Genomic DNA, 13,275 nt, shown 5'->3' with positions numbered 1-13,275 from the left:
AGATGATCCAGGACTGCTATGACGTTCAGAGTGGTCATAAGATTAATTTTCCTAAAAATACAGTAGTCCCCCTTTATCCACGTTTTCACTATCTGCGATTCAGTTACCTGCAGTCAACCATGGCCTGGAAGCAAAGGATCCTCCTTCTGAAGAGTCCTCAGGTCAATAGCAGCCCAATACTATGTCACCATGCCTCTGTCGTTCACCTCACTTCCTCTCATCACAGAGGCCTTTTATCATTTCACATCATTAGAGCAAGAAGGGTGAGTACAGGTGTGTCTGGATGTTTCAGTCAGTTAAGCATCCAACACTTAGTTTCGGCTCAGGTCATGATCTCAGGGTCGTGAGATCGAGTCCCTCATTGGGCTCTGTGCTCAGCGGGGAGTCAGCTTCGATTCTCTCTCCCTCTGCCCCACTCCCAGCCCCTGCTTGCATGCGCTCTCTCTTTCAAATAAATAAATAAATCTTAAAAAAAAAAGAAGGGGTGCGTACAGTACAATAAAATATGTTGAGAGAGAGATGACATTCACATAATTTTATTCACATAACTTTCAGCATATTGTTACTATTGTTCAACTTAATTATTAGTTATTGTTAATCTCTTACTGTGCCTAATTTATAAACTTCATCATAGGTACATACATATATATAGGAAAAAACATAATATATTTAGGGTTCTGTACAATCTGTAGTTTCAGGCATCCACTGGGGGTCTCAGAACATATCCCCCATGTAAGAGGAGGACCACAGTGGTGGCAGTAAGTGCCCTTTCTGTTCTCTTTTCACTCCACCATATTTAGAATTTTTAAGCTATGTCATAAAATACATATGAGGACTTGTAATTGTATCTGAGTTTGAGTTTCTCCACAAGCAAACCCTAAAAAAGAGATTCAAGTGTAAATAGTTTGGATCGGTGGTGACCTCAGGAAACACTGGTAACAGAGTGAGGAACTGAAATTGGGAATGGAGACAAATTTAATAGCACAATGACATAATAACTTAATACAATAACTGGGTGCTTTATTAGGCAAGTTACTACTGTAGGCTTTGGGAGTCAATGCAGAGCAGGTACCTTATTCAAAATGAAGGGCAAGGGACCTGGAGTATTTAACACAGTCTTCCATTAGTTGTGGCTCCTCAGAGGGGTGTAAATATCTTAGGACTTTCAGACTGCCACTGTGTACCAGGAGAACAGCCTCAGATTGCCAGAGAAAACCTTCAGACCAAGAGATGTTCATGCTGTCTTTGGAAGTCTACCAGTATATGTGACAAAGCTAAAAACGTAGGGGATATGGCAAGACACAGCTTTGCATACAATAGGCTTCATAAATATTTCACATTATATATTTTTTTGAATTTTAGTATTATTTGTACCAGTTCTGTGAAAAATGCTGTTGGTATTTCAATAGGGACTGCACTAAATCTATAGATTGCTCTGGGTAGTATGGACATTTTAACGATATTTGTTTTCCCAGTTCATGTAGCATGGAATCTTTCCACTTATCTGTGTCATCTTCAATTTCTTTCATCAATGTTTTTGGAGTCTTTCATCTCCTTGGTTAAGTTTATTCCTAGGTATTTTATTCTTGTTGAGCAATCGTAAATGGGATTGTTTTCTTAATTTCTCCTGCAACTTCATTACTAGTGTGTAGAAATGCAGCAGATTTCTGTACATTAATTTTGTATCCTGCAATTTTACTGAATTTGTTTATCAGTTATAGGAGTTTTCTGGTGGACTCTTTAGGTTTTCTATATATTGTTATTCAGGTATTCTGCAAATATTCATGATTTTACTTTTTCCTTACCAATTTAAATGTTTATTGCATTTTCTTGTCTGATTGCTATGACCAGGACTTCCAGTGTTATGTTGTATAGTGGGGAGAATGGGCATTTTTGTCTTGTTCCTGATCTTAGAGGAAAATTTTCTGACTTTTGACCATTGAATATGATGTTAGCTGTGGTTTTTTTTTTAATATATGGTCTTTATTATGTTGAGATATGTTCCCTCTAAATGTAATTCTTATCGTGAAGAACTATTATAGTTTGTCAAAACCTGTTGCTGCATTTATTGAGATGATTATATGGTTTTTATTCTTTCTCTTCCTAATCAAATCACATTGATTTGAGGATATTGAGCCAAACTTGCAATCCTGAGATAAATCCCATTTGATCTTGGTGAATGATTCTTTTTTAAGATTTTTATTTATTTATTTGACACAGAGAGAGAGATCACTTCACACTCTTCCTTTCCTCTCTGTTCTGCACACATGATCCAAAATGTGTCTTGATGACATCTGATCACGCCCCTCTCCTGCTCAATACACTAATGTTTCCCCACTCATCTTAGGAGAAAATCCAAATCCTCAATGTGGGCTACAAGACTCTGCAAGTTCTTCCTCTTATCTAGATCTTCAGCTGTATCTGATTCTGCTTCCTCCCTTGTTTGGAGTTCCAGCCACTCTCATCTTTTAGGTTTTTGAATCTCTTGCACTAGCATTTACCTCGTCTTAGAACACCTCTTGCCTTGGTCATCCTACTCATTCCTTAGATTAGTTTAAATGATTAATTACTAGAAAACTCTTACCTGACCAATCAATTTTACTTTTACATTCTTAAAACAATGTTCATCTTTTTCTTATGGCCCTTAGCAAGATTACTAACTTGGTGGTCATTTTTAAAATTACAGCACTACTGTTTGTCTTTCTCCATTAGACTATGATAAGAACAGCAAAACATGACTAATTTTGTTCATCATGGTCCCCGGAATGTAGTCAAATTCCAATAGTTGCTCTTTGTTAAATATATGAATAATCATATCTGGGTCTTGATTTTAGTGTGAAATTCAGTCCTCTCTACCATGTATAGGAATTTTGCCATTGCAGACAAACCTGTTGTGTTAAAAAAAATGTACATGTATTTCTGTAAACCATATACTGTGTATTGGCAGTCACATATAACAGTAAAAATAGGGACTCTACCGTCTTTGAAAACTTAATTTTATTTATTTTTAAGTTTTATTTATTTAAGAAAACTCTACACCCACCATGGGGCTTGAACTTACAACCCCAAGATCAAGAGTCACATGCTTTTTCCACTGAGCCAGACAGGCACCCCTGAAAACTTAATTTTTAATCATCAGCTCTTTATAAAAGTCTACCATACCAAGAAAAAAAAAAAGCTATATTCTTTACTACATACTTCTTCTTGCTCTCAAATTACTTATTATCTCAAAGTAAATATATCCAAGGAAAACATCTATTTTATCAAAGCAAAGTAGAAGATTATTTGGGGAAGTTGTAACTAAAGATAGATGTTTAAGTAATTCAGACAATAGTGATTCTTCAGTTGCAAAGACATTAATTATGTGAAACATTGGAAGGACTTCCAATGTGCCTAAGCTTTATAGACAATAAATACATTGGAAGAAATTTTTTTAAAAACTGGCCATTACATGCTTTTTAAACTGTAAACCAGTCAGCTATATCTATGGCTACATATAGGACAGAACCTCAGATTTAAGAAAGCTTGAGAAATATTACCTTTCTCTCTTTCTTCAAGGAACTAGCCATATTCGATTCATTGCAACATCTTGTGTTTCAAGAATGACTTTGCAGGATAAAGCCTCCTGCAGTGATAGAGTCCAGCTGCACTCCCTACCCTGCCCAAAAGGACAGTTTTGAGCCTCGCTTTGGAGACTTCCCTCAATAACTCAAATCCCAGTTATTCTTTACCCTGGGCCCTTGAATTCCAAAATGCAAGTCAAACTCATGTATGTTACCTGTCTCGCCTCCATCATACCGTTGCTTTGCAAGCCCAGCATGGACTAAATTAATTAATTAGTTATTTTATTTAGTTAATTATTTTCCTGAGAGTACTAAGAACACTGAATAGGTGTACTGCTGCTGTGAATATATTTTATGCTAAAATGTATCCAAATATTACTATTATCTTTCCTATTGTTTTATTCCATACCCAAAACACTTGAAATGCAGTTACTTTTTTAAATTGACATTTGACTAAATTTACATTTTGACTAAGAAGTGGACTGTCATAAAACCATTAAAGCAATGGTTTCTAGAAACCATAGCCCAACATCTATTTCCTAAATTTTCCTTAAAAAATATTTGGGATTTTTGAAATTTTTTACCTAGAAATAGTCCATACTTGAGACATGAATTTATTTTAAGTTGTAGGATGCAGGCTTATTCTCACTAAAGTTTTGTTGTAATATTAAATATTTATAGAACTTGAGGAATAGTAATATATTAAGACATTTCTTCACAAGATTTGGTGGTGTTAAACTTGAAAAAAAACTGATATGCTGCATGATCTGAACAGTTTGCTAAACTTTAACCGGTATTATTATTACACAAAAAATAAGGCAGAGAGATGTAAACTCTCTGTTGCTTGACTTACTAAGTAATTAGTATAATAAACAGGGACAATATTAATATTTAACAAACATTAATACTTAGAAATGGAAAATTTTAGCATGCGAAATTTTCACAAAGGCCCTCATAATTCTTATTGAGAAAGAATGATGATAAACTTTCACAAATGTAATCATTTAAGCTAGATATGCATGATCTATTCTACTGTCTTATTCTTGCTAAACATATTATTTCTTCTTATTATGGTTACTTTGTTTGCACATTTTCAGTATAGAGTCAGCTAAAAATGATAACAGATGTTTTTCAAGACTGTAGAGCTTAGATTTACAAGTCCCATTAATCTCAATGTCAACAATCCATAACATTCTAGTTTTTTAGTCTATTTCCTAGTTAAATGTTTTTGTATATATCTAAACTTTTGCCATGCTGCTATGCAGTCTTAATAATTAGAAATCTAACTGCACTGACTAATGTCATTCCAAATAACAATATTAGAAATATTATGAAATATTCTAATAAAATTAGAAATTTAACTGCCCTGAATAATGTTATTCCGCACTGAGACACCTTAATTTGACCCTGCCATTGCTTAACTGCTAGTTACATAGTTTGTTTCAATGTCTTTGTTTTGCTATATTAGGGAACACTGAAATGAATACATTCCAGCAAAGAACTGTTTAGAAGATTTATTTGAATTTGCAAGTACATTTTCCTTTTTAAAAATCAATTTTATTGAGAGATAAGTTATATATAATAAAATGCACACATTTAATTATAAAGATCAATGAGTTCTGACAAACGTATAATTCCATATAACCATCAATACAGACATAGAATATTTTCATCACACTTACAGTTCCCTTGAGCCTCTGGCAGTCAATCCTATCTCCCCCCCCAGTCCCCCATCCCAAGGCCATTTATCAACTTTCTATCAGAACATTTTAGTTTGGCCTTTTCTAGGATGAGATACAAATAATCATACAGTATTTATTTGAGTGTCTGGCTCTTTCAGTTCAGCACAATATTTTTGAAGTCATCTATGTGGTCATCTGTACTGGTAGCTTGTTTCTCTGTATCACAGAGGAGTATTCCATTGTATGAATTTATTCATTCCTTCATGTGTTAGAGGACATTTGGGTTGCCTCCAAATTAGATTAGGAATAAACCTTTGCCAATATTCATATCCAGGTCTTTCTGTGGACATAGTTTTTTATTTCTCTTGGATAAATACCGAAGAGTAGAAATTCTGAGTCATAGGGTAGGTAGATGCATGTTTATAAGAATGTATTCAACCATTTTCCTAAGTAAGCGTAGCATTTCACATGCCAACAAACAATATATAGGTGTTCCAGTTGCTCCCCATTCTTGCCAACATTTATCACTCTTTCCAGTCACATTGGATGACAGGACAGTGAGACCACACGATTTCATGTCTGAGGATTGTAGGATTTCTGAGATCAGGAAACAATGCAAAGAAGAGACTTTTAAACCGAGATTGCAAGATAATGCAATCTCTCAATTTCCTGGTCCAAGATTTGATTACTCAGTGAAATACTCTGGTAAGAGTACAAAATAGGGAAGAGCATTTTCTTTGCCTTTGAGAGTTCCTCAGCCTCAAAGGCCTCCTATCAGCACAAAGGTTTAAAAAGTTTGGAAAATTCCTCTTACTGCAAGCCAAGATTGTTCTTGAGGTGGACACTTGCTCCTCCACCTGTCTTGACCCCAGCGTCAGCTACCGCCCTGAGTCAAGGTGTTCTCCATATTTTGCTTACTGATGAAGAGTTTGTCTCTCTGGAAAGTTCAGTTCTTTTAGATTTAGGTGTGTCTGTGAAACAAGATTGTCTTGAAATGGTGGTTTTGAACAAAAGTATCAATATTTGCTGTCTTGGGTAACTTGTGTCAGTGGGAGTGAGGGTCTTTCATGTGTTTTTACATCCTCACCATAAACAGAGCTCTTACTTTCCCCCCCCAATCTGAATGATTTCTAAGTATATACTTCCAGAAGAACATTGTTAAGTCAAGAATAATAAATATTCTTGTGATGATTGCCAAAAGTAATAGGATGAGTATTATTCAGCAAAAAAAGTAGTGCTCTTCTACTGGGTATTTACCCGAAAGATACAAACGTAGTGATCCAAAGGGTCACGTGCACCCGAATGTTTATAGCAGCAATGTCTACAATAGCCAAACTATGGAAAGAACCTAGATGTCCATCAACAGATGAATGGATAAAGAAGAGGTGGTATATATATACAATGGAATACTATGAAGCCATCAAAAGAAATGAAATCTTGCCATTTGCGATGACGTGGATGGAACTAGAGGGTGTCATGCTTAGTGAAATAAGTCAATCGGGGAAAGACAACTATCATATGATCTCCCTGATATGAGGAGGTGGAGATGCAACATGGGGGGTAGGGGGATAGGAGAAGAATAAATGAAACGAGATGGGATTGGGAGGGAGACAAACCATAAATGACTCTTAATCTCACAAAACAAACCGAGGGTTGCTGGGGGGAGGAGGGGTTGGGAGATGGGGAGTAGGGTTATGGACATTGGGGAGGTTATGTGCTATGGTGAGTGCTGTGAAGTGTGTAAACCTGAAGATTCACAGACCTGTACCCCTGGGGATAAAAATACATTATATGTTTATAAAAAAATAAAAAATAAATAAAAATTTTTTAAAAAGTAGTGCTTTTTTTCACAGTTACTTTTTTTCACATTACAGATTTGAAACAGGACTCATTGAATTTTATTGCACTCATTTTATTAAAATATTTGTATCCTATTCTCAGGCTTATTTGCATTATATACTCTTCTCTCATCTATTGTTAATTTATTTAACACTCACTTATTCAAGAGCAGTCTTAGTTAGAGAATGACCTTTCCTTTTCTTATACAGACAAATGAAATAAATGAGAGTAACTGCTAATAGTATGGCGTTTCTTTTTGGAGTGATTAAAGTTCTCTTTGATTGTGGTACGGTTGCACAACTCTGAATATAATAAAAGTCACTGAATTCTACACTTTAAATGGGTGAGTTATATGGTATGTGAATGTTATCACAATAAAGCTGTTATTTTAAAATGAAATAAGGGAATGAAATATGAATGTCAATGAAGCTTATATGATATGTCTCCAAAAACTAAATTCTTACCCAACTGGAAACCAAAATCAGCTTTATGGGACTAAGCACACTGAAAAAAGCAAGAAAATTATTTGATCTACCAGAACATTATCATAATAAATATAATAAGAATGAATTACATTTTTGTTTGATATCAGGCACTGAAGTACACACTTTATTTTTTTTTAAAGATTTTATTTATTTATTTGACAGACAGAGATCACAAGTAGGCAGAGAGACAGGCGGGGCTGGGGGGAGGCAGGCTCCCTGCGGAACAGAAAGCCGGATGCGGTGCTTGATCCCAGGACCCTGAGATCATGACCTGAGCTGAAGGCAGAGGCTTAAACCACTGAGCCACCCAGGCTCCCCTGAAGTACACACTTTAAATGAATTATCTCATTTAATCTTTGTATCCATTCTGGAGAGTTACTATTAACTATTACGCATCTTGTAGATGAAAAAACTGATATTTAAATCAAAGCAAGTAACTAAAAGATTCAGGGCTGAAATCTCAGGTTTGTCTGACATAATTGTTTTGGATCTATTGCTTCCTAATATCATAGTGTAATATTCAAGAAGATTCCGTTGCTGTTGATTGTAGCTAAAAAATCCATACATGAAGGTGCACACGCTCAGAGTCATGGAAGTAAAACAAACATTTCTCAGGCCAAGAAAAATCAGCCTGCTCTGGTGAAAAACTTAGATCCAGATCCTAAAACCTGAATCCAGAAATCCTAAATTTTGCAGAGGGTAACTGGAAGCAGGGGTTGACAATACACCCTCCAGCTCGAGCTAGCTCGAGCTAGGTTTAGAGTTGTGTTCATGTTCAACACCAGTTTAAAACCTCATTGATCCTGTGTGCCTTCACAATAGTAAAACTTTAGGTTCTATGACAGGTTATAGTTAACGAAGATATTTTAATGGTTAAGGCAAGCTATGGCCAGGGGATCCTGGGTGGTTCAGTGGTTTAAGCCTCTGCCTTCAGCTCAGGTCATGATCTCAGGATCCTGGGATTGAGCCCCTCATCAGGCTCTCTGCTCGGCGGGGAGGCTGCTCCCCCCCCGCCCCCGCCGTCTGCCTCTCTGCTCGCTTATGCTCTCTCTCTGTGTCAAATAAATAAATAAAACTTAAAAAAAAAAGGCAACATATGTCCAGCCTTTGGAGAATTTTCAAATATTAGTTTTGTAAGAAATCTTTGAAATCTCATTTCTTTTTAAATACTTTATTTATTTATTTGACAGAGAGAGATCACAAGTAGGCAGAGAGGCAGGCAGAGAGAGAGGGGGAAGCAGGCTCCCCACTAAGCAGAGAGCCTGATGTGGGGCTTGATCCCAGGACCCTGAGATCATGACCTGAGCTGAAGGCAGGTGCTTAACCCACTGAACCACCCAGGTGCCCTGAAATTTTGTTTAATTAATAAGGACACATCTCCTAGAGAAGTGAAGGCAATTTTCCAAGGTAAAGCCTCTTCAGAAAGAAAATCAGGGAACTATCTCAGGTGTGTAGAACCAGGTTCCAGGAATCCTTTTACCACACTGCATTTGATTATTACTAACTAATAAATGCTCTTACACTTTCTTCTCTCCAGTCCCTGGTAAATGCCCAACATTGGCCCAATAATCACTCACGATACTGCCTCCATGGTTTCTAGTACAGTCTGCTCTCTGATTGCAAACTCTGGGAATAAACCTGGTATTATTCCAGACTCTGCTCCTGCCAAGTCCAATTTCATTAGGGAGTAATAAAGAACAACAATACACATTTTTACTTTAATGTTCAAAGAACACTTCTGGATCATTGAATTCTGGACAGCATTTCATCTATGGGACACAAATTATTCTAATTACAACAAATTTACCTTATAAGAAAAGAACACCTGCTTTTTCAAGGCAATATCCCCTAAACACTACTGAATTAAATAAAACTAAATGTGTTTGCATTTAATAGTAGTTAGGAAAGAATGAAAAAGAAACAAGTAATTGTGTTTTCCACTAAGGAGAGCATTGTATAGTTAGGGAACTTTATGGAAGGAACACTTAGAATTTTATATTGTGTACATTTCTACTGCATGCACTCAGTAAAGAATATACAAAGGAATAATAGCATATAAACCTTGTAAACAATTCTCTAGTGTTGACATTCTGAAAATGAACTACTCCTTCTAGAAATACAATTAAACATCAGGAACTGAGATCTGCATTATACATAAGCAAATTTTCCAGGTAACTAAGACTTATAGCTCCAAGATGCATCCCTGTGTTTATTTCATTACTCATTTTGTAAGCGTAAATTTTATATAAGCCTATGTGTTTGCCAGGCACCAGGCTAACCCAGAGGCACAGCAGAAAACATAGTCACCACCCTTATGGAGTTTTCGTGATGCTAGACGAGATCATTACTGAAGACATCTCATTTTTGCCTTTTAAACCAAGGGTAATCTATGTATATTCATATAGTCTCAATAGCTTTCAATGAACATCCATTACTGAAGTAAAGTACTAGGACTATATTTTAGACTCTGTGTCTCTTACTCTTAAATAAAAGTCTCCGAACCTCTATGACACCAAGCATGCCCAAATTTATACCACATTTGCAGCATTTTTCATTATTTCATTTTTTAATCATCCAGGAAAGGTAAATCCAGGTAAGTAAACTTTTCATAAAAATTATATGTTTGGTGAGATTCTGAAATACATCTTTATAAAGTACCTGGTCACTTGCAGGGACTCTGAAAAACTTCAGTGATTTGAACAGAATTTTGCGTTCACATATTTACTAAAAGTTAGAGCTCCCCATCAATGCTATATTCTCTGTACGATGTTGGCAGAAGGGAAAATTGGTAACTGGGCTGCTTGGGCTGCCCAAATAAAATACCATCGACTAGGCAGCTTACACAACAGAAGTTTATTTCTCACTGTTCTGGAGGCTAGAAGTTTAAGATCTAAGTCCAATAGGGTCAGTTTCTGGAGAAAACCCTCTTCCTATTTGCAGGTGGTCACCTTCTCATTGTGTCCTCACATGGTGGAGAGAGAGAGAGAGAATAAGCTCTTCTGTGTCTTTTTTTTTTTTTTTAAAGAATATTTATTTATTTATTTATTTATTTATTTATTTGAAAGACACAGAGAGAGAGAGAGAGAGAGAGAGAGATAGACAGAGAGTGGGGGGAAGGGCAGAGGGAGAGACTCTCAAGCAGACTCTCCATCGAGCACAGAGCCCAACATGGGGCTCAATCGCTTGACCCTGAGATCAACCTGAGCCGAAATCAAGAGTTGGGCACTTAACCAGCTGAGCCACCAGGTGCCTCTCTTATTAAAGAAACACGTTTTATAAAACTGTGTTTCTTCTTATAAAAACATGAATTTTATCATCTAAGGCCCCACTTTGATATCCTCATTATCTTAATCACCTCCCTAGGAGTTACAGCATTACCATTTGAGTTTGGGGGGGGGAAATATTCATCCATAACACATGATTAAACTGAGTCATATAATAATTAATATATTATTTTTATCATTTTAGATGGAGATGTGTATGGAAATTCTGAGATATTTATTTTAGTGATCTTTGATTGAGGGCCAATTTGTAGTCAGACTCAGAAATGGCATCTATTCTTTGGATCTCTTAAAAAGGTTGTGAAAGTACTATGGTCTGCAGTTAATTTTTACAATCAAAGATTTTGCTTTCCATTGTATTTTTTAAAATGCTTTAGACATCAATGACTACAGAAATAAGTTTACTATTGTCAAGCACATATATTTTTCAAGGTCAGATTAAGAACTGTATTAAACATTTTCATCGTGAGGTTGAAATCACTGCTTGATGAGGTGAATGAAAGAGCAAAGTTCACTGATCAAATTTATTTTTCAGTACAGTCTCCAAATAAGAATGAGGCTTGGTTGCTATGATGCTTTCCCCCTTGTATTTTCCTTGAAAGCTTATAATGGTAGTTTCCAATGACTATCCTGAATGTAGTAGTTGTAAAACTAATCAAGTGTAGTGATCTTTCATCTGGAAATTCCTCAGGCGTCACCTAATGCATCTTTAAGTTGTTTGTCCAGACACGGGTCAGTGAATTAAGCTAGTGGTTTTGTTGTTCGTGGTGTTGTCTAATGGGATGATACAATGACAAAAAAAAAAAAACAAAAACAAAAACAAAAAACCACTGTAGTTTGCCTTCATAGTAAATATACGTTATGAATATTTTTTATTTATATACCACAGTGGGACTACACGTTCCCTGTTTCCAGGAAGAATACTACTTGTCTTCAATCAACAAACTGCAGAGCATACTGTGCTTGCTAAACTAGCTGAGCACTGAAACTTACAGTATTTCTTAAACTGTAATGTGTAAGTGAACTACCAAAGATATTGTTAAACTGCCCTTTCTAATTTTCAGATCCAGTAAGTCTAGGGTGGAGTCCAAAGTTCTGCAATTCTAAGAGTGATACTGATGCTTGCTGGACCAGACCACACTTTGAAGATCAAGGCTTCACAAGGCAGAAAGCACAGTTCTTTCTTTTTTTTTTTTTTTTCTCTCAAGGTTTTATTTGAGAGAGAGAGAGAGAGAGAATGAGTAAGAGAGAGAAGGACAAGCAGATTCCCTGTTGAGATGGAGTCCTACACAGGGCTCGATCCCAGGACCCCAAGATCATGACCTAACAGGAAGTTAGACACTTAACCCACTGAGCCACCCAGGCACCAAGGTTATGTCTTCTAAATATCTACAGAACAGGGGTGCCTGGGTGGCTCAGTGGGTTAAAGCCTCTGCCTTCAGCTCAGGTCATGATCTCAGGGTGCTGGGATCGAGCCCCGCATCGGGCTTTCTGCTCAGCAGGGACCCTGCTTCCCTTCCTCTCTCTGGCTGCCTCTCTGCCTACCTGTGATCTCTGTCTGTCAAATAAATAAATAAAATTAAAAAAAAAAACTTTTAAAAATCTACAAAACGGCTATCACTAAAATAAAATTGCTATCCTACTCTAACGTTTCTTTGGGGGATTGATGAGATTACATATGTAGTAAAGCAGCTGGCACAAAAAGAGTTGAAAAACAATGAAAACTCTTAATTGGGTAAACAAAGACATTGTCTATTATGGTGAATTTTATGTAGTTGAATTTATGTAGGGCAGAGAATTGGAAGGGTTTGTTATAGTAGCATGGGCATGTCAGTAAGACGTCACTGAAAATATTAAACTTTAGAGATAGGAGATTCTTATTTCAAAAGTGGAAGTGAACTCATCAGTACTTTTCATTCATGGTGAAGACAAAGCAAAGACAAAAATTTTGTCATCCAGCAAAATTACAGTTTTGGAAACCAGTGTGGACATTTGTGCAGTAATATGGATTTGATTTGATGAGGTATGCAGGTAATGGTGGAAATAATGAAAAGGTGGAAAGAGAGAGGCCAACAGATACTGACTGCCTACTCGCAGCCAGGCAACAGGCTCTACGGAGCTCTGGGTGCATGGAAAACCATCTGGGAGACTTCCAGAATGTGTGCACATTCGTTCAGACTTCACTCTAATTCTTCACTAGAATCTCTGCAGGAAGGTCCAAGCAAATCTTTTCAAAAGCTCTTTACAGGGTCTCTTTCTTTTGACAGGTATACCAGTTCCCCCGGAAGACTTCTCTGCAGCACTCCTACAAAGAGAACATCACTCCTGTCCTTCTCCACTTCTCTTCAAGACTGGTCACCCTCTTGTCATATCTCCCACAGAAGAGACAAATGGTACAGCAGACAATCCTGCACTCTGATCCCCT

Source organism: Meles meles, chromosome 3, assembly GCF_922984935.1.
Source record: "Meles meles chromosome 3, mMelMel3.1 paternal haplotype, whole genome shotgun sequence".
Taxonomy (NCBI): Eukaryota; Metazoa; Chordata; class Mammalia; order Carnivora; family Mustelidae; genus Meles; species Meles meles.
This window is presented reverse-complemented; position numbering follows the sequence as displayed.